Source organism: Tamandua tetradactyla, chromosome 18, assembly GCF_023851605.1.
Source record: "Tamandua tetradactyla isolate mTamTet1 chromosome 18, mTamTet1.pri, whole genome shotgun sequence".
In the NCBI taxonomy this organism is placed as follows: Eukaryota; Metazoa; Chordata; class Mammalia; order Pilosa; family Myrmecophagidae; genus Tamandua; species Tamandua tetradactyla.
In genome coordinates this window covers 7757867-7781304 of record NC_135344.1, presented here as the reverse complement: position 1 = coordinate 7781304, position 23438 = coordinate 7757867, and the positions used below count along the sequence as shown (strand labels likewise).

General features: G+C 35.7%; 1 protein-coding gene across 10 annotated transcripts in view; it reads left to right on the top strand.

The window, feature by feature from the left end:
- ZNF407 (zinc finger protein 407) overlaps positions 1–23438 on the top strand; it is a 530790-nt gene that overhangs the window by 115130 nt on the left and 392222 nt on the right. The window lies entirely within an intron of this gene.

Below are 23438 nucleotides of genomic sequence, written 5' to 3'. Positions count from 1 at the left end.
TCATGACTTCATTCCTTTTTGTAGCAGCACACGTTCGATCATGCTTATAACCATTGTTCGCCACACTACTTCTCAGTCAGTGTGTCCTTCAGCCACCTGCATTCATCAGGCATTGCGTATAATGCCCAAAGTCCACAGTCTATCAACACTGTCAATTTTAGATAATTTCATTGTTCCCAAGAGAAAAATAACTAATAAACACACCCTTACCAAATAGGAAATCTTAACTTCCTCTTACCTCTTGCCCCTCCCCCCAGTCATTATCTCTGCTTTTGCTATGGTATCTCTGCTGTTGCTGTGATGTTTTTCTTTTAAACATAATTGTAAGATTTGTCTTTCCTGTTGGAGGATAATATTAGAGAAAAAGAAACAATGTATACTCCGAATCATCCCAATGAATTGCTCATAATCTTGTGGGTTCTGTGCTCATGTTCATCTTTGTGCTTGTAATGACCGTGGTGTGAAGCTCAGTTGTACCATCTTTCCTTGACGATGGGTAATGTCATATGACCAGAAGAGCACTTAATATCTATGCAGATGATTTGTCATCAAATGACAACCTTATAAGAAAATCTTGTAGTAGTTTATGAAAATGTGTCATAGAACTGCTCTCATGCCACATTACAGAAACTTTCAGTTGAGTATTGACTATGTTGCTTTACTTTTATCAGTGGAGTGTCTCTTTGTGCCAGGAATAGTTTTCATCTTTGTGCATATAGCAGAGAACAGAGCATAGGCCTTGCTTCAGTCGTGACCTTACGGAATAGTAATGGGAAGTTGTTACTCAGGTCCCTCTAGTCTGTAAGTTCCTGAATGGTCAGGACAATAGCATTTTTGTTGACTATCTAGGACAATACTGGTTTATAATTAGTGTTAAATATTCCTTTAGTGAGTAAATAAATTTAAATCACAAAATTAATCACTAACATTTCTTGAGAGCTTACTGTGTCTTACGTGATTCAAAAAATTACGTGAATTAGTGATTCAAACTAATTCCCCGACCATTCCTATGAGGTTAAATATTACTCTAATTATCCTTGTGTAAAGAGAAGAGTCTGAGGCCTAGGGTGTGAGAGGCATGTGTTTAAAGGTAGAAGCCAGGCTTTCAGTGCACGTAGTGTTGCTCTACTGCCTGTGCAACAGAGAGGAATCTCAAATATTAGATTGTTGGGCTAGATTTTATATAGTTAACATGTTATTTTTGACTCAGTCATTAAAAACATGTGCCTTTTTTCTAGTATGAAAAGTGCCATATTGAGTAGCAGTGTACTATCTCTGTTAGAATGGTGAAATAATTTGTACATTTATTTGCTGCTTGGCCAATGGGCAGAGTTAATGAATAGCAATATTTATAAATGCATTGTTTTTTTTCACTGATATGGGTTAAGTTAAAAATTACATGACATATTATTGGGTGATAACAAACTGATAAGAAAAACTGTATTCAGTTTTTGACTACGTTATCTCTAAAAAAATTACTTTGCCACATATTTCCAAGATTTTTGTTTGTGAACTTGCATATCTTCCCTTCCACACTTAACAATCTGTGATACTTCTTATATCATAACCAGTATATATTTTAATAAACTTTTTTTTGCTTTAAATTTTTATTTGGTAACATAGAACACAAAATTTCCCGCTTAAACCACTTTTAAATACACCCTTCAAAGATGTTAATTTTACTAACACAATGTTGTACAGCCATCTACACCATCCATTACCAAAACTTTATCACCCCATGTGAAAACTCTGTACCCACTAAGCAATAATCCCCCATTCTTTTGTCCCATATGTTTGTCAGTAGACATTTGGGTTGTTTCTGCCTTTTGGCTATTGTGAATAATTCTTCTATGAAACTTGGTGTACAGGTATCTGTTTGAATTCCTGCTTTCAATTATCTTGGGTACATATCTAGAGGTGAAATTGCTGGATCATATGACAATTCTGTTTAACTTTTTGAGAAATTGCCTATTTCCATAATCCTGCATTATTTTGTATTCCCTCTAGCATTGGGGTTCATATTTTACTTATGTTTTGACCACTCTCTAATGTCAGTCCCTTGGCAGTTCTGGATTTCTTGTGGAAGTTTTATTTGATATTACTTATTTAATTTGAGTCTTTAAAATGATAGAAATTGTTGGAATCTTCTAGATGATTTAATTCAGTCTTTCTTTATAAAAAAGATGCTTGAGTTTCAATGAAGTTTAATCAACTTGGTCAAAATCCAGGTGCTTTGAGCCCCACCTATACCTCTTTTTTTTTTTAATTGAGAAAAATCTTCACACACCTAATTTCTATACGTGGAGCACAATATCATCACGTAGTTGTGTATTCGTCACCATGATAATTTTTTAGAACATTTGCATCACTCCAGAAAAAGAAATAAAAAGGAAAACTCATATATACTATATACCGTACCCCACCCTCTCATTGTCCACTAGTATTTCTATCTACCCAATTTATTTTACCCCCTCCCATTATTTATTCATGTATTTTTATCCTTATTTTTTACTCATCTGTCCATACCCTAGATATAAGGAGCATCAGACACAAGGTTTTCACAGTCATACAGTCACATTGTAAATGCTGTATCTTTCTACAGTCGTTTTCAAGAATCTAGGCTACTGGAGCAGCTCAACAGTTTCAGGTACTTCCCTCTAGCCACTCCAGTACCCACCTATACCTCTTCATATGCACTAGGGTTTACCTGAAAATGCAGTGAATATTGCTTATGAGGTACCATCCATCACATTTCTGCTTTTTCATTCTAAAATAACTACAAGACATTCTGTTTTAAACCAAAATTTTTGTTTGTCAGTGTTTAGCCAGCACAGGTGACTTGTCCTTTCTTTTGACTTCAGCAGGGAAGTATAAGATTCAGTCTTTAGCAAACTTCTTCTGGGTTTTTCTAAAGCGTTCTTAATGTTATTTTTCTGTCTTCACCATCCCCTTTTCCCTTTTTTCCTTTCTTTTTCTCCCTTTCCTACCTTCCTCCCCATTTCTCTCTCTGACTTTTCTTGAATCTACTTCTGCACTCCACTACTATTTCTAATCGCTTATATACATTTGATTTTTTTTTTAGAAATCATTCCATTCTACATATGCAATCAGTAATTCTTAATATCATCACATAGATGTATGATCATCATTTCTTAGTACATTTGCATCGATTTAGAAAAAGAAATAGCAAGACAACAGAAAAAGAAATAAAATGATGATATAGAAAAAATAAAAATAAAAAATACAAAAAAAAAACTATACATTTGATTTTGGTGTATGGTGTTTCTTTTGTTAGATGACGATATCTATATCTATCTAGATTAGTGTTTCAGCTTTTTCATTTCACTCTGTAACCCACATAGTAATGGTACACTTTCTTTCTTTGTATTTTCTATTTTGAAATAAAGAATTATTATATACTGAATGATATTTTTTCCTTAAAATGTTATTATGCTGTGTTTTTAGGATCTATGATTAAGAAAATACTTTGTAAGCTATAATATTCAATAAAGAAGATTTTGCTTTTTGCATTAATTCTGCAAGTGTTTATTGGGTATTTAATGTATTCTCCAGAAATATAGCACTCTATGAGAGTTAACAAAAATGTATTTGAAAAACTGTACTGAGAAACTTACAATGTAATTGGAAATGCAAGGTCTTCACTCAATATAAAAGCAAACTAAATCAGTATATTTACATGTGAAAACACTATAGGTTGTTATAATGTATAAATTTTTATTCATTGTATGCATGATAAGGTTGACTGCAGGGATATTTAACTGTCATCTTACATTTTTGGTCACTTCCCATTCCTGCTGCCACAATCAATAATAGCATTTGAAATTCCATTTCCCTTATATTCACAGAGAGTTCCCTCCCCTTTGCATGGTTAACAGCTCACCTGGATTGGGAATGGATTTCTGTTTTGTTAATTACAGTCATGACTGTCATGAAAGAAGAGATATTATTTGTATCTTAGGCCAACCTGGTTGATTCCTTGTTTTCCAAGTTGCAATTCAGAACCCACCACCTCATGTGTATGTGTTAAATGGTGGAAAAGAGATTCCCATGTGGTAATGGCAATGGAATTGTTAGTGGAAATGAAAGCATTTGTAAATGGTACTAAAGCAACATTTGATAATATGTTGTTTTTACTTTTGGCTTGCAAAGAGCCATGAACTTGTCCTCTTATACTCTTGCACTATGGGCACCATCCTTGAAAATCAGACAGGACAAATGATTTACCCATGGCTGGTATTGAGAAGCAACAGTCCAAATCTTTTGGCTCTGCTTCTAATGCTTTATAACCTCACCATTTTTCATCTGTGTGTTGGTGGGGTAGTGTTACATTTTCCCCAGTCTCTAAGCATGTTTCCATTTAGTTAATTCAGAAGAATAGTCATTTAGAGTATGATTTGAGATCATTGAAGGCTTCTTCAGGATTTCCTTTCCACTGGCCTGTCTCAAGAGCCGAAATTGCCCATGTCAAAAGGAAAATATTTTACAAAGAAAGCATAAATCATCATGTTCTTCTGACCTTAATATTTTCAGAGGCGTGTATTTGTAGGTTATGATGGCAGATAACAGTTGGGAACTTGAGAGATAGGGCAAGACAGGTTTAGGTGTAAGTGGTGGGGACCTCATCCCATCCCGCAAGTAGGAAAATATAGAAACGGGACACCAAAAGGATGTACAGTGAAAGATTTCACCTTGCTTCATGATATTTTGTCTAGTTTGCTTCTGAAAAGTAGACTATTTTGCCTGTCAAACACTTGTTTATTGTAACTGTCAAACACTTGTTTGTTGATCTTGGATCAACATTTGTCAATAGAAATACTGATTTTTTATGCCAATGTAAAACAAGATATAAAAATTTCCTGTGTCTAATTTTATAAACAATTCCCTTTTTTAGATTTTGTTGACTGCTTTCTTTAAGAGCAATTTGGAATTCCATATATCCTTAATAAAAGATCAGTAGTTGAAAAATTCCTTTTAGAAAGAAAGACATACTAAACAAACAAGATTAGGAAAATATAATTGAGTTTCATGTATTTGAGATCTTAAGGGAAATGATACTAAAACAATCTATGCAGCTTGCCCCATGATAAAAAAAGGAGAAATAATTTGGGGAATGTTTTCCACAATGAACAATATTCATTGATTTTTGCAAAAAAATTTGAAACTTGGCCTTTTTAGCCATTATGATTTCTTGTATTATATATTATGATTTTGAAAATCACTGGAAATGTTAGGTAAAGAAGACTCTTTATTCTTGAGATCTATAGTATTTGTAATTTTTGTTGCACAATTGAAGAAATGGGGCTTCGATAACATAATAATTATATTTCTAGGACAATTTGGCTTTTCAAATGTGGACCTAATTTTCCTATTTACTTTAGCTAGTTTGTTATCAGTGCTTCATTCAACTACCAAATGATTAGTTCAGGTGAAAGGGGTAGTCATTTATTTACTTTGTACACCTAATCATGTTTGGATCTATTTTGGTATTTTACTTAAAATTGAAACTTTGGGTTTTAAAGTTGTTTAAATTTAATATTTTAGTTTGAAGATTAATTTCATAATTAAAAATAATATTCAAACTTTTTCAAGTTTTAGATACTTTTGAAACTACTGGAAGATTTTTCTTTTTTAAAACCAATATTAATACTTCTTTCCACACTTGCTGTGTCAGGATCAAGATTTTTAATTATAGTTTTAAAATGCCTATTTTTAGTAAATTTATTTTAAACCTGATCATTGTTATAAATATAATATTTATAAGCAATATGTTTTAACTTACTATATTCTGTTCTTTTTTATAGCTAATTATTATGTTATCTCTTGTTTCATGTTTCATAGTTTTTGATCATTTTAGCTAGATGATTGCCACATTTATTGATTTTTTTAAAAAAAACTAGCTTTTAATTTTGTTGATTTTTTTGTTTTTCAGTTTCATTGATTTATATTCTGAATTATTTTTTTCCTTCCACTTTTGATTTAATTTGTTTTCTTTTTCCAGTTTTTTCAGATAGAAGCCTTGATGTTTGATTTTATTTAGACCTCTTTTCTTTTTCTTATTGTAGGCATTTAAAGCTATAAAAACTCCCTCTGAGCATTTGGCATGTCAGTGTTTTAGTGGCATGTCAATGTTTTTATTGATGTTTTACATGTCTTATAATTAAAAAAAATTTTTTTAATTAGGAAAGTTGCAGTTTTACAGAAAAACTCATGGAAAAAGAATAGAATTCCCGTATATCACCCATCACACCACATACTTTGTATGATTTCAGACCCTTCAAATTTATTTGAGATTTATTTTTTGACCCAGTATATGATTTCTTTTGGTGAATGTTCAGGATGTTCTTGAGAAGAATGTGAGCTTGGTGTTTCTGGGGAAAATGTTTTATAATTGGAAACTAGCTCAAGTTGGTAGAAAGTGTTGTCTTCTGTTCCCCTCCCACTTTTCTTTTACTTGATCTAACTATTCCTGAGATAGTAGTGTTAAAGTCTCTAAAAGTATTTGTGGATTTGTGTGTTAGTCTCTTAAGTTCTATCAGATTTTGTAGCAAGTATTTTCAAACTCTGCTCTGAGGTTCGTTTATGTAGGATTGTTATGTTTTCTTTTTTGTTGTTGTTGTTGTAGAAATGATCTTTCTTGAGTTTATCTTTTTCTTGGAGTGTTCTATTTTTCTTTCTGTGAATACAACCCCTTCAACTGTCTTATTCTGTTTTTTTTACTTTATTATTTATTTTTTAAAAATTTTATTAATTAAAAAAATAAATAATAAAGAAACACAAGTACTCCTAACATATGCTCATTACGTTCTACATATATAATCAGTAATTCACAATATCATCACATAGTTGCATATTCATCATCATGATCATTTCTTAGAACATTTGCTTCAATTCAGAAAAAGAAACAGAAAGACAACAGAAAAATAAAATGAAAACAGGAAAAAAAAATTATACATATCATACCCCTTATCCCTCCCTTTTATTGATCACTGGCATTTCAAACTAAATTTATTTTAACATTTGTTCCTCCTATTATTTATTTTTATTCCATATGTTCTACTTGTCTGTTGACAAGGTAGATAAAAGGAGCATCAGACACTAGGTTTTCATAATCATGCAGTCGCATTGTGAAAGCTGTATCATTATACATTCGTCATCAAGAAACATGGCTACTGGAACACAGCTCTCCATTTTCAGACAGTTCCCTCCAGCCTCTCCATTACGTCTTGAATAACAAGGTGATATCTACTTAATGCGTAAGAATAACCTCCAGGATAACCTCTTGACTCTGTTTGGAATCTCTCAGCCATTGACACTTTGTCTCATTTCACTTTTCCCCCTTTTGGTTGAGAAGGTTTTCTCAATCCCTTGATGCTGGGTCTCATATCATTCTAGAGTTTTTCTCAGTCCCTAGATGCTGAGTCTCAGCTCATTCTAAGATTTCTGTCCCACATTGCCAGGAAGGTCCGCATTCCTGGGAGTCATGTCCCATGTAGACAAGGGGAGGGTGGTGAGTTTGCTTGTTGTGTTGACTGGAGAGAGAGGCCACATCTGTGCAACAAAAGAGGCTCTCTTGGGGGTGACTCTTAGGCCTAATTTTAAGTAGGCTTGACCTATCCTTTGCAGGGTTAAGTTTCATATGAACAAACCCCAAGACTGGGAACTCAGCCTATAGCTTTGGTTGTCCACACTGCTTGTGAGAATATAAAGAATTCAACTTGGGGAGGTTGAATTTTCCCCTGTTCTCACTATTCCCCAAAGGTGACTTTGCAACTACATTTCCACTCACTGATCAAATCACTCTGGGATTCATTAGGGCTTCACTCTGGACAAACCAACAAAATATCATGTCCTATCCAAGGTTCCATGTACTTATGTTGTTCAATCAACTATCTACGTAAGTTATATTAGGAGATGTACTAGTCAAAATACAAATTTTGTACCAAATAAACATTTTTTGCTTTAGTCTCACACATAAGTTGAAATTTTAAAATATTAATTACCATCTATTTTCAGCACCCTGCAGTAATGGCATTCCTTTGTTCTTCCTCATGCAAAAACATTTTTAAATTTGTACATTTAGTCATTATCATTATACATCTAGGCATTCCTTAGATTATACTCTCTCAATCTTTATCATCTGTCTTTCTTTGAGTAGAGACAGCATATAGATGGGTCCTATTTTGTAAGCCATTCTGCCAGTCTATGTCTTTTGATTGGGAAGTTTAACCCATTAACATTTAGTGTTATTACTGCACGGATAGTACTTTCTTCCACCATTTTTCCTTTTGGATTTTATATGTCATATCTAATTTTCCTTCTTCTTACATTTACTCATAGTCTTCCTTTCTACACTCTTCTCCACACCTCTCTCTTCTGTCTTTTCGTATCTGTCTCTAGTGCTCCCTTTAGTATTTCTTGCAGAGCTGGTCTCTTGGTCACAAATTCTCTCAGTGATTTTTTTGTCTGAAAATGTTTTAATTTCTCCCTCATTTTTGAAGGACAATTTTGCTGGATATAGGATTCTTGGTTGGCAGTTTTTCTCTTTTAATAATTTAAATATGTCATCCCAGTGTCTTCTCACCTCCATGGTTTCTGCTGCGAAATCTATGCATAGTCTTATTTGGCTTCCTTTGTATGTGATGGATTGCTTTTCTCTTGCTGATTTCAAGATTCTCTCTTTCTCTTTGACCTCTGACATTCTGATTAGTAAATGTCTTGGAGTATGTGTATTTGGATCTATTCTCTTTGGGGTACACTGTAGTTCTTGGATCTGTAATTTTAAGTCTTTCATAAGAGTTGGGAAATTTTCAGTGTCAATTTCCTCCATTAGATTTTCTTCTCCTTTTCCCTTCTCTTCTCCATCTGGGATCCCCACAGCATGTATATTCATGCACTTCATGTTGTCATTCAATTCCCTGAGTCCTTGCTCATGTTTTTCCATTTTTTTCCCTATATTTTATTTTGCTTGTCGGATTTCAGATGTTCCGTCCTCCAGTTCACTAATCCTATGTTCTACCTCTCAAAATCTACCATTGTAGGTTTCCATTTTTTTTTTATCTATTCTACCATGCCTTTCATTCCCAGAAGTTCAGTGATTTGTTTTTTCAGACTTTTGATTTCTTTTTAGTCATTTCTTGCCTTCTTTATATCCTCCCTCAACTCATTGATTTGGTTTTTGATAAGGTTTTCCATGTCTGTTCGTATATTCTGAATTAATTATTTCAGCCCCTGTAACTCATTTGAATTTTTGGTTTGTTCCTTTGACTGAGCTGTATCTTCAATTTTCCTAGTGTGATTTCTTATTTTTTGCTGGTGTCTAGGCATTTAATTACCTTAATTAGTTTATTCTGGAGATTGCTTTCCCTTCTTTTACCTAGGGTTTTCTTGCTGGATGAATTTGTTGTCTATCTGTTATTTGACATTCAGTTCAGCTTATTCTGGACCTCTAGTTTAGGTTTTGTTTAATAGAGGAGAATTTTTCAGTTCTTGTTTTCTTGTTTCTTGCCCTGTTTGTATGGTACCTTTCCCCTGCCACACTTAGCAGGGTCTACTTAGGTATTATGAACCCAGCCAGATTTTCCTAGACCAAACTGGCCTCCTATCAGGAGGAAAGAGTCACCTGCATCGGTTTTCCCTAAGGGTGAGACCCAGCAGGTTGAAAGACTTTCCTGTGAAGTCGCTGGGCTCTGTTTTTCTTAGGCTGCCCAGTATGTGGTGCTTGTCTGCCTGCAGGTCCCACCAGTGTAAGATGATGCGGTACCTTGTGGGTGTGGTGGAGGCAGAGGAGAGGTTGTAGGCTGGTTTTAATGGCTTCAAATTACCAAGCCCTGGTGCCTGAATTACTTGAGGGAGGGATTCCATCTGAGTTGGGCTTCACCCCTCCCCTGGGGAAGGCACAGGCTCCAGACAAGCCCTCAAATGAACTTGTTTCTGCCTATGCCTGGGGCATTTGCAGCCTAAGAAGCCCTGCCACTGTATCCAAAGGCAGCCAAACCTCTGCATCCAAAGGCAGCCAAGCCCCTACAGAAATACAGCCATAAAAACCCGGCTTTCTCCTCTCTTCTTCTCTTTCTGTCAGCCCTGCCACCTTGGCACTGGGGCAAAAATGAGACCTCTGCTTTGACCGGGTTCGCCTCAGCTGGGGGCCTATTTTTAGTAGTCAGAATTTGTTAATTAATTCCACAATTGGCGTTTGGTTGGGCTCAGTGCCTGCTGCTGGTAAAGTCTCTTTCCTTTCCCCTCTGGGAATCAGCCTGTGGTGGAGGGGTGCCGGCCTCCAGGGCTTGGGGAACTCACGTTTCTGGGGGAGCTCGCAACCGGTTCAGCTGGTCCAGACTGGAGTATGCTGTGTGTCCAATCACTGATGTGGCCCCAGGAGCTGTTCTGTGCTGTTTCTGGTTATTTAGTAGTTGTTCTGGAGGACAAACTAAAATGTGCACATTGTTAAGCTGCCATCTTTGCCTGGAAGTCTTTACTGTTTATTTTTAATGCTTTTATCGAGAAATCTTCACACACATACACTCCAGACTCGGTGCACGATCAGTGGCCCACAGCACTTCCACCCAGTTGCGTATTCATTACCATGACCATCCCCTAGAACATTTGTTTCACTCCAGAAAAAGAAATAAAAAGAAAGAAGAAAAAACTCAAGCATACCACACACCCCACCCCTCCCTCTCACCAACCACCAGCACCTCTAACCACCTTGCCTGTTCTTCCCCTCATCTAGCCCAATATCCATCCACTTTCTGATCCATATTTCCTCTACTCATCTGTCCACACTTGGACAATAGGGATACAGGACACAAAGCCCCCACAATCACATAGTCACGTGCAAACGCCACATCTTTATACAATCATGTTCAAGAATCAAGGCCACTGGAACACACCCAGCAGCCCAGGCACCTCACTCCAGCTACTCCAACACACCACACACTGAAAAAGGACATCTGTATAATATATAAGAATAACTTCCAGGACAACCTCTCAACTCCGTTTGAAATCTCTCAGCCACTGAAAGTTCCTTTTGTTTCATTTCTCTCTTCCCCCTTCTGGTCGAGAAGATTCTCTCAATCACTTGATGCCAGGTCTTGGCCTATCCCTGGATTTCTATCCCATGTTGCCAGAGAAATCCACATCCCTGGGAGTCGCATCCCACCTAGGAGGAAGGGCAGTGAGCTCACTTGCTGAGTTGGTTTAGAGAGAGAAGGCACATCTGAGCAACAAAAGAGGTTTTCTGGGGGGGTGACTTCCAGGTAGGCTTAGTTTATTCTTTGCAGGAACAAACTCCATAAGATTGAACCCCAAGATCTAGGGCTTGTCCTCCTGATTTCGCTGTTCCCAGTACCCACGAGAACACCATAAATTTTTCAAATGGGGAGGTTGAGTATCTCTTCCCCTCTCCGCAGTCCCCCTAGTGTACTCTGTAAATACCCTCCCATTCACTGTTCAGATCACTCTCGGAAATATGGGGACAGCACAACAATCTGGACAAACCAACAAAATCTCATGCCCTATTGAAGATTCCATGTACTCATGGTGCTCAACTAAACTGACTATCCAAGTCAAATTAGGAAATGCACTACCTAAAATAAAAATCTTGTACCCAACGAACATCTCTCCCTCAAGTCCCACACAGAAGTCACAGTTCCAAAATATGGACAATATCATCCTTCACACTGTATTCTGATACCCCCCAGTCCCATCCAGATCAGACCTGATTTATTCTTACTAGTCACCTGGTACATGTATCTTTCCATCCTTTGACTCTTTGCACCATTTAAGATGATCTGTTTAAAATTTTGTTGTTGTTGTTGAAACTTGAATTTTTATCCCAGCAATGTTTTCCTTTTTTAAAATCTAACATTTGTCTGTTAAAATTTTTTCCTCAGGTATTATTTGTCTTTTTTATTTTTTCTGCTTTTTTCTTATCCTCATTTGATTAAGCACTTTTTGATTTCCACTATTGGCTTATTGGTGAAACTCCTTTGCTTTATTATTTTAGTGATTGCTCCAGTGTTTACAACACACCATCTTTAACTTCAAATAATATTATGAATTCATGGGCAATCTTAATTTTATAGTTGATGAAACTGTTGTAATAATGGCAACATTAGGAATTGGGTTGCTCTACAGTGGACCTTATCACATTTTATTTGCTTTTGAGATTCTGCTTTATTCTTAGAAGTGATACAAGTCAGAGTTACTTCCCTTCTTGAGCTAATGTTGATTCTCTTTATTTGTCATATGTGTTAGAATGTTTATAAGGATTTCTTTGGGGTGGGAGATATGGAGGAAATAGGAAAAAATTATTAGGTCTTAACATATGTAGCCAAAAGTAGCTTCATCGACTTTGCAACATCCGTGTTTGTTCATAGGAGATGAAGGAATCTTGGGAGTCACTCAATGATTTTTGTTGGTATGCATGCCCTGATTCTTTTTCTTGGTACTCAGGATGCAAGGACAGGACCTTGTAGAATGATTGCTCAGAATGCACAGCAGCTGTCATGTGCCCTATAAAATAGTAGTCTAGTATCTGCCTGAAAGACAGTTTTTATACTTTTTCCATCTTCATTCTCACCAGCTTCCTTTTGTAGTCCATTTTCATGCTTAGTAGTGGCAGCCTCTTTCTAATTTACTTTTGGTATCTTTCTTTTTCTGCTTGAGATATCTCAATTTGATTTCTGTTGTTTAAACTGAAGAACTTAACTGGTAGTAGGAATGTTTAATTTGAAACTAGGTTCAATTTTTATCTAGATGTTATACTTTTATTGAGATTCTCTTAGTCGTCACAAAACCATTTTCTTTTCCACCCTTCCCTAACCTCATGATTTCATGCTAAGCATACTCATCTGGTTTCAACTATAGTTAGCTTCTAATTGTGAAATAGGGATGATGTTGATTTTCTGTATCTACTTTGCTGGCTTATTTATCAGAGGTGTAAGATAGTAAATGTGCATAAATATGATGCATATGCAGTGTAATTTTTTCAAATTGTTGGAGATGATGTCGTACAGTCTGAATTTCCTTTGCTTCTAAATTTCTGTTTAGGTTATTTGATGTTACTGCCTTGTTGGATCACTCCTTAATTGTTGCTTAAAGATCTTAATATCTAGTCAATATCGACTACTTTTCAGAAAGAATCGGTGTTGTTTCCTGAAGGGCATGTCTATAAGAGTGAAGAAGTAGGTGGACATGGGATGTGTTGGCTGTTATGATGGTGTTTCAATTTGCTAATGCTGCTGGAATGCAATATACCAGAAATTGATTGGCTTTTATAAAGCAGATATATTAAGTTACAAGTTAACAATTTAAGGCATAAAAATGTCCAAATTAAGGTACCAACAAGAGGACACCTTCTTTCAAGAAAGACCGATCGGTCGTGTCCAGGGTTTCTCTCACATGGAAAGACACATGGTGATGTCTTCTGGCCCTTTGCTTCCGGGTTTTGTTGCTTTCTTTTCCTGGTTCCAGTGGCACCCTCTCTGAACTTCTGTCTGTCTACAAGAAACTGTAAATGTTTGTGTCTGCTCTTTTAAAGGACTCCAGTAAGCTGATTAACCCACCCCGAATGGGCTGCAATACCAAAGAAGCAACCTAATAAAAAATGTCCCACCCATCAATAGGTCTGCCCCCAGAAGATTGCATAAGAAGAACATGACTTTTCTTGGACACATAAACGGTTTCAAACCAGTACAGATGGTAAAAATGAAAGAGCTACTGAGGAAAGGGTATATAAATGATAGCAGGAAGGCTTTTTAGTTTTTTAATTACACTTCTTCTTCTTTTTTTTTTTTTTTTTTTGCGTGGGCAGGCACTGAGAATCAAACCCTGGTCTCCTGCATGGCAGGCAGGAAATCTGCCTGCTGAGCCACCATGGCCCACCCAATTACACTTTTTAAAAAAAAAATTAATTTTTCCAATTTTCCAAATGGCATGGTCATATAAATTGAAACAATAAATAAGTATATAATTTAGAAAATGTAAGATCCCTACCCTCCAAAGAAAAACACTCTAATTTAACCAGTTTTCCTTTTTGTCAATGGTGTAAGGCAAGTTAGACCTAATGTTGAATGTTCCTTTTTAAGAATGGAGCTATATGGAAATAAGTCCATTTTATTTTGAGTAGTTACTATATTGTAGCTCTGTTTATTGCTGTGAAACCATTGATCTTAAGGATTCTCCGTGGAACTTTTCTCAGCAGTTCTGTTTTGAAGCAGAATGCAGGTAAAAATGTAGGGATCTCTGTATGTGTATATACGTGGGTATGTGTGTATGTACACACACACACACACACACACACACACATGATTTTTGTTGTTTAGTTTTCAGTTTTTGAAACTAGTGATGTGTGACAGTAATATGTAAATAGGTGCACCTTGAATTTTCTTGTTTCTTGATAATGATGGCACCAGATGTTTATGCTACAACCATAATGGTTGTGGCATAATTTGACCCTTTTTCTTAGCAGCTTTCCTTCATCTTTTCTAATTTTATCCCAATGAGCTTATATAACTTAAAAAACAAGTAAGGAAAAGTTAGACAAAATTATATTGAATAAATGATAACCTATAAAAGTTTATTGAAATATGCCTTATATATTTTTAAAGGGCTGCCAATGATAAGATGTTGCAGTGTGTTAATAGCTGCAGATGGTTTTGCCTTCAGAGGGACCTCAAGAGTAGAGCCATGTTGTATAGCGCCTAATGTAGGACCTTGAAAACATTATTGGACCTCTATTCAAACTCATAACTTGAGATAGAAGTTAACATTTCCTTCATCAGCTTTCTTGGATTCTTAGTCATTCATATTAGCATTTTCATTTCATGTTAGGTGGGCAGTGTTGTATATCTTCTTCTTCTCTTATGAGAAGAATCAGTATCTTTTGGCATATATACCAATATAGGGCCCAGTAGTTTAGGGAAATAAATAAAATACAAATTAGTGAAATGTGGTATTCCAAAAAAGTTGCATTGTTTTTAACTGAAATATGAAAGAATTCTTTGTAAAGGAAGGGATTTGGTTGTACTTTTATATTCAGATATTTGGTTTTCAAACCTTGTCCCTGAGCTTATATTATTTAAGAATTAGTGACAATTTAAAAACTGTTAGTTTTTAGAATATAAACTGTTATGATTGTTTGCACATTTGAGATCATAGAGAAATTATATAATAAATATCACTGCCATATAGTCATGCCATTGAGTTGTTTTATATATACCATGTTTAGTGGGTATCATTTAAGCAGAAAGCATATCTTGAGAAAAACCTACTTAATTAAAAATTAAACGATGAATTAAAACTTAAATTATGCAAAACCAATAAACTACATTACCAAGACCAATAATTAATACACTACAATATATTCAAGAAAGATGCTAGCATTTGTTTTATGTTAGAATTGCAGTTTGCAGGGCATGCTATTTTGGGACATTTATTTTAAAAAATTCAGCCTGTCTGAATTAAGGAATAAATCAATGATGTAAGATTTTTAATGGTTATGGAATTTATCATAGATTAAACTCCTTGATAATATGGCTACAAAGGAAAAAAATGCAGTTGATTTTTTCATCAGTGCTAGAGTCATATAGCATATTTGATTACATTTATTCATTATAATGTGCAGGTCAGTAATGCAGAAATGCAGTCATCTGACAAAGCCCTAAAGCGGTCTATTATTTGGTTTGATAAGATTTTATTCCTTTGTCATGTATAATGGATGTAGGATCACAATAATGACAGTTACAAAGGTTTTGAACTACAAGAACTTTCTACAAATGATTATTAAGTAATAATAAGTACTTTTGAACTTAAGAAAATATGAGCCATTATAATATATTCCATGTTATGATTCAATAAAAGCTCGTCTTTATTTGTATATTCCATTTTATTTAAGCTGGACATACTAAACAGCATAGTTGAGTTAGAGTGATTTGTCTCTTGCCTTTTTATTTGTATCATTGCCCTTAGAAGTTTTTATTGTGATGCTTGTGTGTTTTAGACTTAGCAGTTTCTTATGACTGATGATGTCATTCATATAATTAATTCAGTAAACGGAAATGTTCTAGACCCATCCATCTCACCATTTATCCTTCCAGTGAGTGTTTATTATGTGTAAGGTACTGTGTTGGCCACTTTCCTAGGCACAGAGTATACAAGGGAGAAACACAATGAATAATGACTTGGTTTGAAGTTTTGTTCTCAAGAATGTAAGACCTTTGGTAGAGAATGACACATTGGTAATTGTAAAGTACTATGGTAAGATTATTTCACAAACATACCCAAGTTCATATGAAATTGCAGAGACTACTACCTGTTTAGTCATTGCAGGGGTATGGGTGGGAGGAAAGATGGGGAAGAATATACTCGCCAGTGCTTTAAGCTCTTAATTTGTTCTTGCCTCATCTGTTCTCCCCAAACACACAAATAATTAATTCAAGCTTTGGGAAAAGTTTAGTATCACCATACTGTCAAAAGATTCTTGGAAAAGTTCTGGATTTATTGTCTTTGTAATCCACCCTTTTCCATTCCTGTGCCCCCACCCCCCAGACAAATTTTTATTTTTTTATCTGCATGTAGAACCCCAAAATAAAGAAACATATCCAGTATTAGCCAAAGGAAACTCCTCCCTTTGTGGGCTCAGACAGGGTCATGGGAAGTTGCAGTCTACCTCCCTCTGTCCAGTGAACAATTTCTATATAAAAATAGACCTGTAGAGGGCCTCAGTAAAGAGCCATCACCCTGCACCATGCTGGCACCTGTGCATGGCTGTGGCCTAGGGCCCATCAGGATTCTGAGACCTCACTCTTCACTGAAAGGGAGATCTTTGGACACCTAAGTCCTGTCAGTACAGCTGAGGCCCCCTCTGTAGGAATGTTGGGGGGAAGAGAGAAGGTTTTGTTCCTTAAGAGAATGGCTGATGGAGATAAAGATGGGAATGAGACTTCCTCCACCAAGATGGAGATGCTGGCTCTCATGCTGTGTTGATGAAAATTCATCTGATGTTTTGTTAAAGAAGACTTGGGGTGTACTGATGTTCTGTAGCCAGAGGAGGGTTGTGCACCAGAGCTCAGGGTAGGCTTTTGGGAGAAGACTGATGATACTTGAACTTGTATTTAAGGAGTTTCATGGACTTTTAAGTTTTAAAAATGTGTCCTAGTACTCAAACAGAGGAAGCAGTTTTCGTTTGCTGGTACAGGCGCAGAGAGATGATGCTTCTCTTCTACTTTGGGAAGGTACAGAGGAGTAGGCAAGCTATTCTAGGCAGCGTTTTCCAAGGAAGTACTTATTGCCCAGCATGCTGGTTTTGGTCCCTTATTTGCTAGATTTGGGGAAACTTGAGCAGGAAATTTTCAGTTGTCATTTAGTTTATGTTTAATGTGGAATTTTTACAGTTAAAATATTAAAAAGAATAGTAAATAATAAAACACAGAACTAATAGTGTAACCCAAATTTGCTAGTGTCTTAATGCTTATTTTATTGAAGGATTAGAAGCGATTTGTGATAGTTGGATCTTTTGAGACAAAATAATACACAAATGTTCCCCTTAGTAAATGAAACTTGCCCCTAAAAAGTGACTTTGCATTATTCAAATTATCATTGTCATTGACTTTGCAATAAAATTATTGTGTTTTGTTACCGTATCCGAAACCAATTTTAAATATAAATGTGTCAAATATGTCAAACTTTTAAATTCGTTTGTATCTTACAATTCGAGTTCTTTTCCTAAGAACATCAGGGAGTAAATTATTTTTGTTGAATTTGAAGCTTTTTATTCTATTTTGGGGGTTTATTAAGTTTAACATGGCACTGTTTTCTAAATGTCCAAGTCATCTTATAAAGAGAATCTATGAGAAGTAAATTTTTGAATAAATTATTGTATCTAAGTTTAAAACATTTTCCTTGCTTTCTCTGGAGAAGTGTTCTAGATGATTAGTTTACAATGAGCAAATTTCTGCTTTGCTGCATATCTGGCATTTTCTTTAGGTCAGTGTTGTCTCTGTCACCTCTGGATATGGGAGAAAAGTTCTGCATCTATACTTTTAGTAAGGAATATTAGCATGTGAGGTCACTTTAGGGTGATGTCAGCAGTTTATCATTTTGTTCTGGCAAGGGCAAATTGAGATAATTTTATTATTATTATTTTTTTGGTCTTCTCCTCAAATCTCGCTCCCCTAAGCTCTTCCTAACTGTACTCCTCCTTAGATCTGAACTGCATTTTTTAAAAAAATTGTGGTGAAATTCACATAGCATACCCTTTTAAAGTGTGCAAGTCAGTGGCATTACAGTACATTCACAGTGTTGTGTAGCTGTCACCTCTATCTTGCTCCAAAACATTTGCTTCTCAGTTTTCTCTTCAGCTGTCAAGATGGAAGGTTGTTTCTGTGATGACAGGAGAGACTTGGTCACTATACTTTATACAGACAGTCTTTATGGTAGAGATAAAAGACATTTTAGATGAGATGAATATAATTGGGACCAAATGTAATTATTATCTGCCCATTTGTTTATCAGTGTACTAGGAAGAAACAACTGTTAATACGAACAATGAGGTAATGTTTACTGCATAGATTAACCATCATGTGGTATTTTTATTTTCCTGATACCTATGAGCATAGCTCCAGATTTAAATGAACTCATTGTATGTATGTATGTGTATATAAACAGAAAAGTGCACAGATCTTAAATGTACAGCTTGATGAATCTTTATAAAATGCTCATAAAGTGAACACACTCACGTAACCAAAACACAGATCAAGAAACAACAGTAGCAGAGAGCTTTTCTTCTTCCTGTACAGTCCTCACTGAAGTCCCACTCCTTCCAGTCACCCTAAAAGGAAACTGTTGTGGTTAACTCTTCATTTAATGGTTTTGATGTTTGCTATGTTACATCCACACGATGTTTTCTGATTTATATCTAATCTTAGACATGACCCTGATTTCTACCTAATTAAAAAAAATTTTTTTCATTCCATCTTTTTTTATATATTCTTGATTCATTCTACTTGACCTGTTAATCATCTAGGTGTCCCTACCTCCACAGTTTGTGCATTGCGAAAAGATAAGACTGTTTTACAAATTTTTGGAAATAGATTTCTCAAGCTTCCATAAATAAATAAAATGTCCACACCAGCTTTATTTTTTAAATCTTGAAATTCAAACCTTAATGTAGAGTTTGTAGTTAATTTGCTTATGGTTTAGCTTGGTTTGTGCATGGCCCTCTGTGGGGTGCCATTTCAGCTACCATTATATAGTGAAAGTATCTATAAAAGAGACATGCTTGTGAATATACTATTTCTGAATGTTCTTCTAATGAGGTATTCGATCAGAGGTGATACTACTTTTTGAGGGGCTGTTGATTAAATGCAGTTTGCATATCACTGCATTACTTTTTCAGTTGCCATTGCTGTCTCAAATAATACTAGCTCAGGTTCAAGAAGGAATCTTTGCTCTGTTTTTCAGATAGAAAACAAGAAGGATGCTTATGTTTTACTTGAGCTTGGGTCAGTTTTTCCTATTAAATACATCTCTGATATTTATAATAAAGTTACCCAAAATACATAATTTAATTTGTGAGTACTTCATCTTTTATACAACAGTTTAAGCTATTCAAGTTAATAAAGTTGAAATGAGCATGTACTACTATTGTTTTGAACATGTATTTCAGTATTACCAGTTTTTTCCTAATAAATATTTGATTCTTATAAAAAAGTGAATATGCTGCTTGAAGTGGAAAACACTGTAAAGAAATTTACCTATTTTTTACATTTCTAAAATAAATGTTTCTTTTTGATATACCTTGGAAATGTGCACACATGAGGTTTTCTTTTTCTTTTTTTCTTTGTATGGACAGGCACTGGGAATTGAACCTGGGTCTGTGGCATGGCAGCTGAGAGAACTCTGCCTGCTGAGCCACCGTGGCCTGCCACATATGAGTTCTTATATATTGGTTTAAATGGTTTACAATCATGGAAGCAGAATGACATACACTCATTTATTGATATTTAAACACACCTTTATAGATACACAGAAGTATGGACATGTATGCATACATGCTTATTACGTACATTGATTTGTTATAGGGATTCGACCATTCACAATTGGTGGAGTGGGTAAACAGCCTTGGTGAGGCTGTTTACTTAGCATCTGATGATGGAGTTTGAAGTGCACAGGTTAGGCAGTCAGGAAGAAAAGACAGATGAAAATCAAACAGCCAGAATCTGCTGGATCTCATGGGCATAAGTGAGAGCCTGTGAGAATGGCTTCAAACCTGTACTCATCCTCATTGCTTCAGTCGTTAATGGTGTGGTTTTCCTGCAGGAACTGGGGCTTTCTGCAAGATGCATCTGGCCTAGTCCTTGGAGGAACCAATGATGGTGGAGCCATTGCAGGCCCAGCCCCTTGCCATCCCAGCTAGGTCATCTTACAGATCTCTGACTTGGTCTGAGAGTAGCAAAATGGCCCCCGCCTCCCTTCCATACTCCACATCTCTCCCACAGGAATCTCCTCTGTGGGCCTGTCCCAGCTGCACATTATGGAAAGGGCATTCTGAGAAATACAGTTCACCCTAGTTAAGTTGATAGGCTATAAAGCCACTGCAAATGTGTTTAGACATCTTTTATGGGCTAGGGGCACTGGGTTTTACCAAACATTGTGATGTTTTTAGTCATTAAAAACAAAACATCAGCAAGTTATGTACCATGACTTGTCCTGCAAGTAAATAACATGAGAATAAATACCCCCAGGCTGCTCCAAACATACATTTAGGTTGACTAATTGATGAGTTGCTATGGCTAGGTGTGGTGAAATATAATGGAAGGTAGATTCTGGTGCTAAATGTCAATTTGCCATATCCTTTAGTCGTTTCAAATGATTGTTATGAAGAGCTGTTTAAGGAACTATTTTATGTAGCATTCCACCCAATCAAGATGTACCATTAAACAGGGTAATTAAATACAGCTACAGTTGTGAAGATGAAATGGAAAAGAAAAAGTTCAGTTCTTTTATCCCTGAGTATGACGGCACTTTTCAGGGATACGAGTGAGACACTGACCCGGATTCTTGGCCTGAGAGACCCCTAGGATAGCTGTTAGCTGTCATTTTTCTTTTAAAATTAACTACCACTTGCAGATCCATAATGTTTATTGTGTTTAAAATTATATTATCCTGAGTTCTTGAATGCTAAAACAGTGTTGGGCTGGCTTTCATTTTACATAAACAACAACTTTGTGTAAAGCATGTGCTTGAATTGTGTTGCTAAATTAAGTTGCTATGCTCTTTTCAATAACAGCCTCAGTGAGCTCTTTTGCATTAGACCCTTCACTACGAGCCTTGTTTTTTGAGAGAAAATGGAAGAAAAGGGATACCTGTTGGAAGGGCACGATCAAGTTGCAGAACACCTATGTTATATTTTAATGTGCTTTATGTCCTAATGACAAACAAGGTAGTGATGCATCTCTTTGCTTGCAGGCTTTTATGCTCTTACATGAAGATTCCATTTCTCCCTGTTTCACATAGAATCTAGTACTGTGTTTAGAAGATCGACCTTTTCCCAGTTGCATTTTAATAGTATCTGAGGAAGAAATATATTCTGATTAACTTGTCACACACTGAGTTAGTTTTTCAGTAAGTTTATGTAGGATTGATAAATGATAAATATAGATGATTATGATATTTTGATGACAAAATATTAAACGAGACAAAAATATTAACTTGTCAGTAAGGTACCTTGAGCTTGGAGATGTTAAGTAGGTTTTCCTGCCTTTCTGCTACTCAGTAGAAGTGGGTGAGTAGAGACTGTCCTGGGGAGATCCTGAGGCTGCCTGTGATGCTTGGGCGGGGGAGCCCGGGAGCCCCCACTGCCCTTTCTGATTTAGTGGATAGAATACCCTTTGGAAATACAAATGTATAATGCTCAAGTGCCCACATGCTATTTATTTTATAATAGCTCCTTTTTTATTATGTACCTTAAACTAGTGATTCTACTTAAAATCTTAACCATATATTCCACATATATAGCCTTTAAAAATTTATTGATAGATTTAATGCCTTATATTTGAATATGGGCATTTGAAAAATTTTGAAATAGTTTACCTTATTTTGGATTATGGCTTGCTTTATGTTTTAGTGACTCCTTTATCTTTAAGTGTAGCAAAACTCAGAATTCATTTACGTTGGTGAAACTGTATTTTTTTTCTCCTTTATTAGGTATTAAATAAGATAGGGATATATTTAAAAATTAATAGCTTGTGACTTGTAAATAGAAAGGAAACAAATACTGGACATTTTTGACAATATGAAAATTAAAAGAAATAGGTTAAATAAGGTCTTGATGTGAGATGTGAACTTTCTTTTACAGGTGAGAACAAACTATGCAGATAAGATGCAAAAATATGGTTACTATTTATAAATCAAAGGATATGCCTATATTGTACCTCTGGTACTCTATACTAAATCATCTATGAGACAGTGTCCTTGTCAGTTACCAAATATCATTTTCCCTTTTCAACTGTTGATAAGGGTATTTGTTGGGCAAATAAAATCATGTACTTACCATTCATTGCTGTCTGTTAAATCATTATGATGAATACTTTGGATTAATAGTGTTAGATGATAATATGCTTAAAAATGAATTATTTAGGGTAGGCAGTGATGGCGCAGTGGTAGAGTTTGTGCCTGCCATGCAGGAGACCCTGGTTCGATTCCTGGTGCCTGTCCATGCCCCCCCCCCCCCAAAACAAAAAGAAAAAAAAAAGAATTATTTAGTAGTGAAAATTTTATTCCCCAAATTCTTTGATACAAAACTGTTATATACTTCTTTCTGTTACAGGATTCCAGTTTTAGCTTTTCAAGATTCCTGAAGTCTTTATCTCTTGCTTCCTTGTTCAGTACCTTTTCCACTGTTCTGTACACCTGTTTGATTTCTTCAAAGCCTTCACCTTTGTTTCAGAAAGCATAAGCTCTGCAATATTATTTTTCTTCCAGAAGATGTCATATTCATTGTTGTGTAAGTATCTGTAACATACTCTTAGAAATAAGTGTAATTGACTCTTGGTAGGTGAGGTAGTTCGTGCTACTTGGATGTGGTCAAGCCATAAGTATGTTATTTGAGTGTTCATGTACTTGTTTATTCATCCACCTGTCACATGCTCATTTCCTAATGTGTTCCAGGTTTGTGGTTAGCTGTGAACAAAATTCACCAAGTTTCCACTCTGATGTAGCCTACCTTCAAATTTAGGGGAGTTAAAAAATACAACAACAAAAAATAGTATACAAGAGAATGTCAGGTAGAAATGAGTGCTTTGGAGAAAAATAATGCAAGGTGGAGTGATTGGGGATGTGGGTCGAGCCTACTCTAGGTAGGGAGTTGATTGAATCCCGTCTGTCCACTTGAAGGACATGCAGGGCTGCCTGAGGCA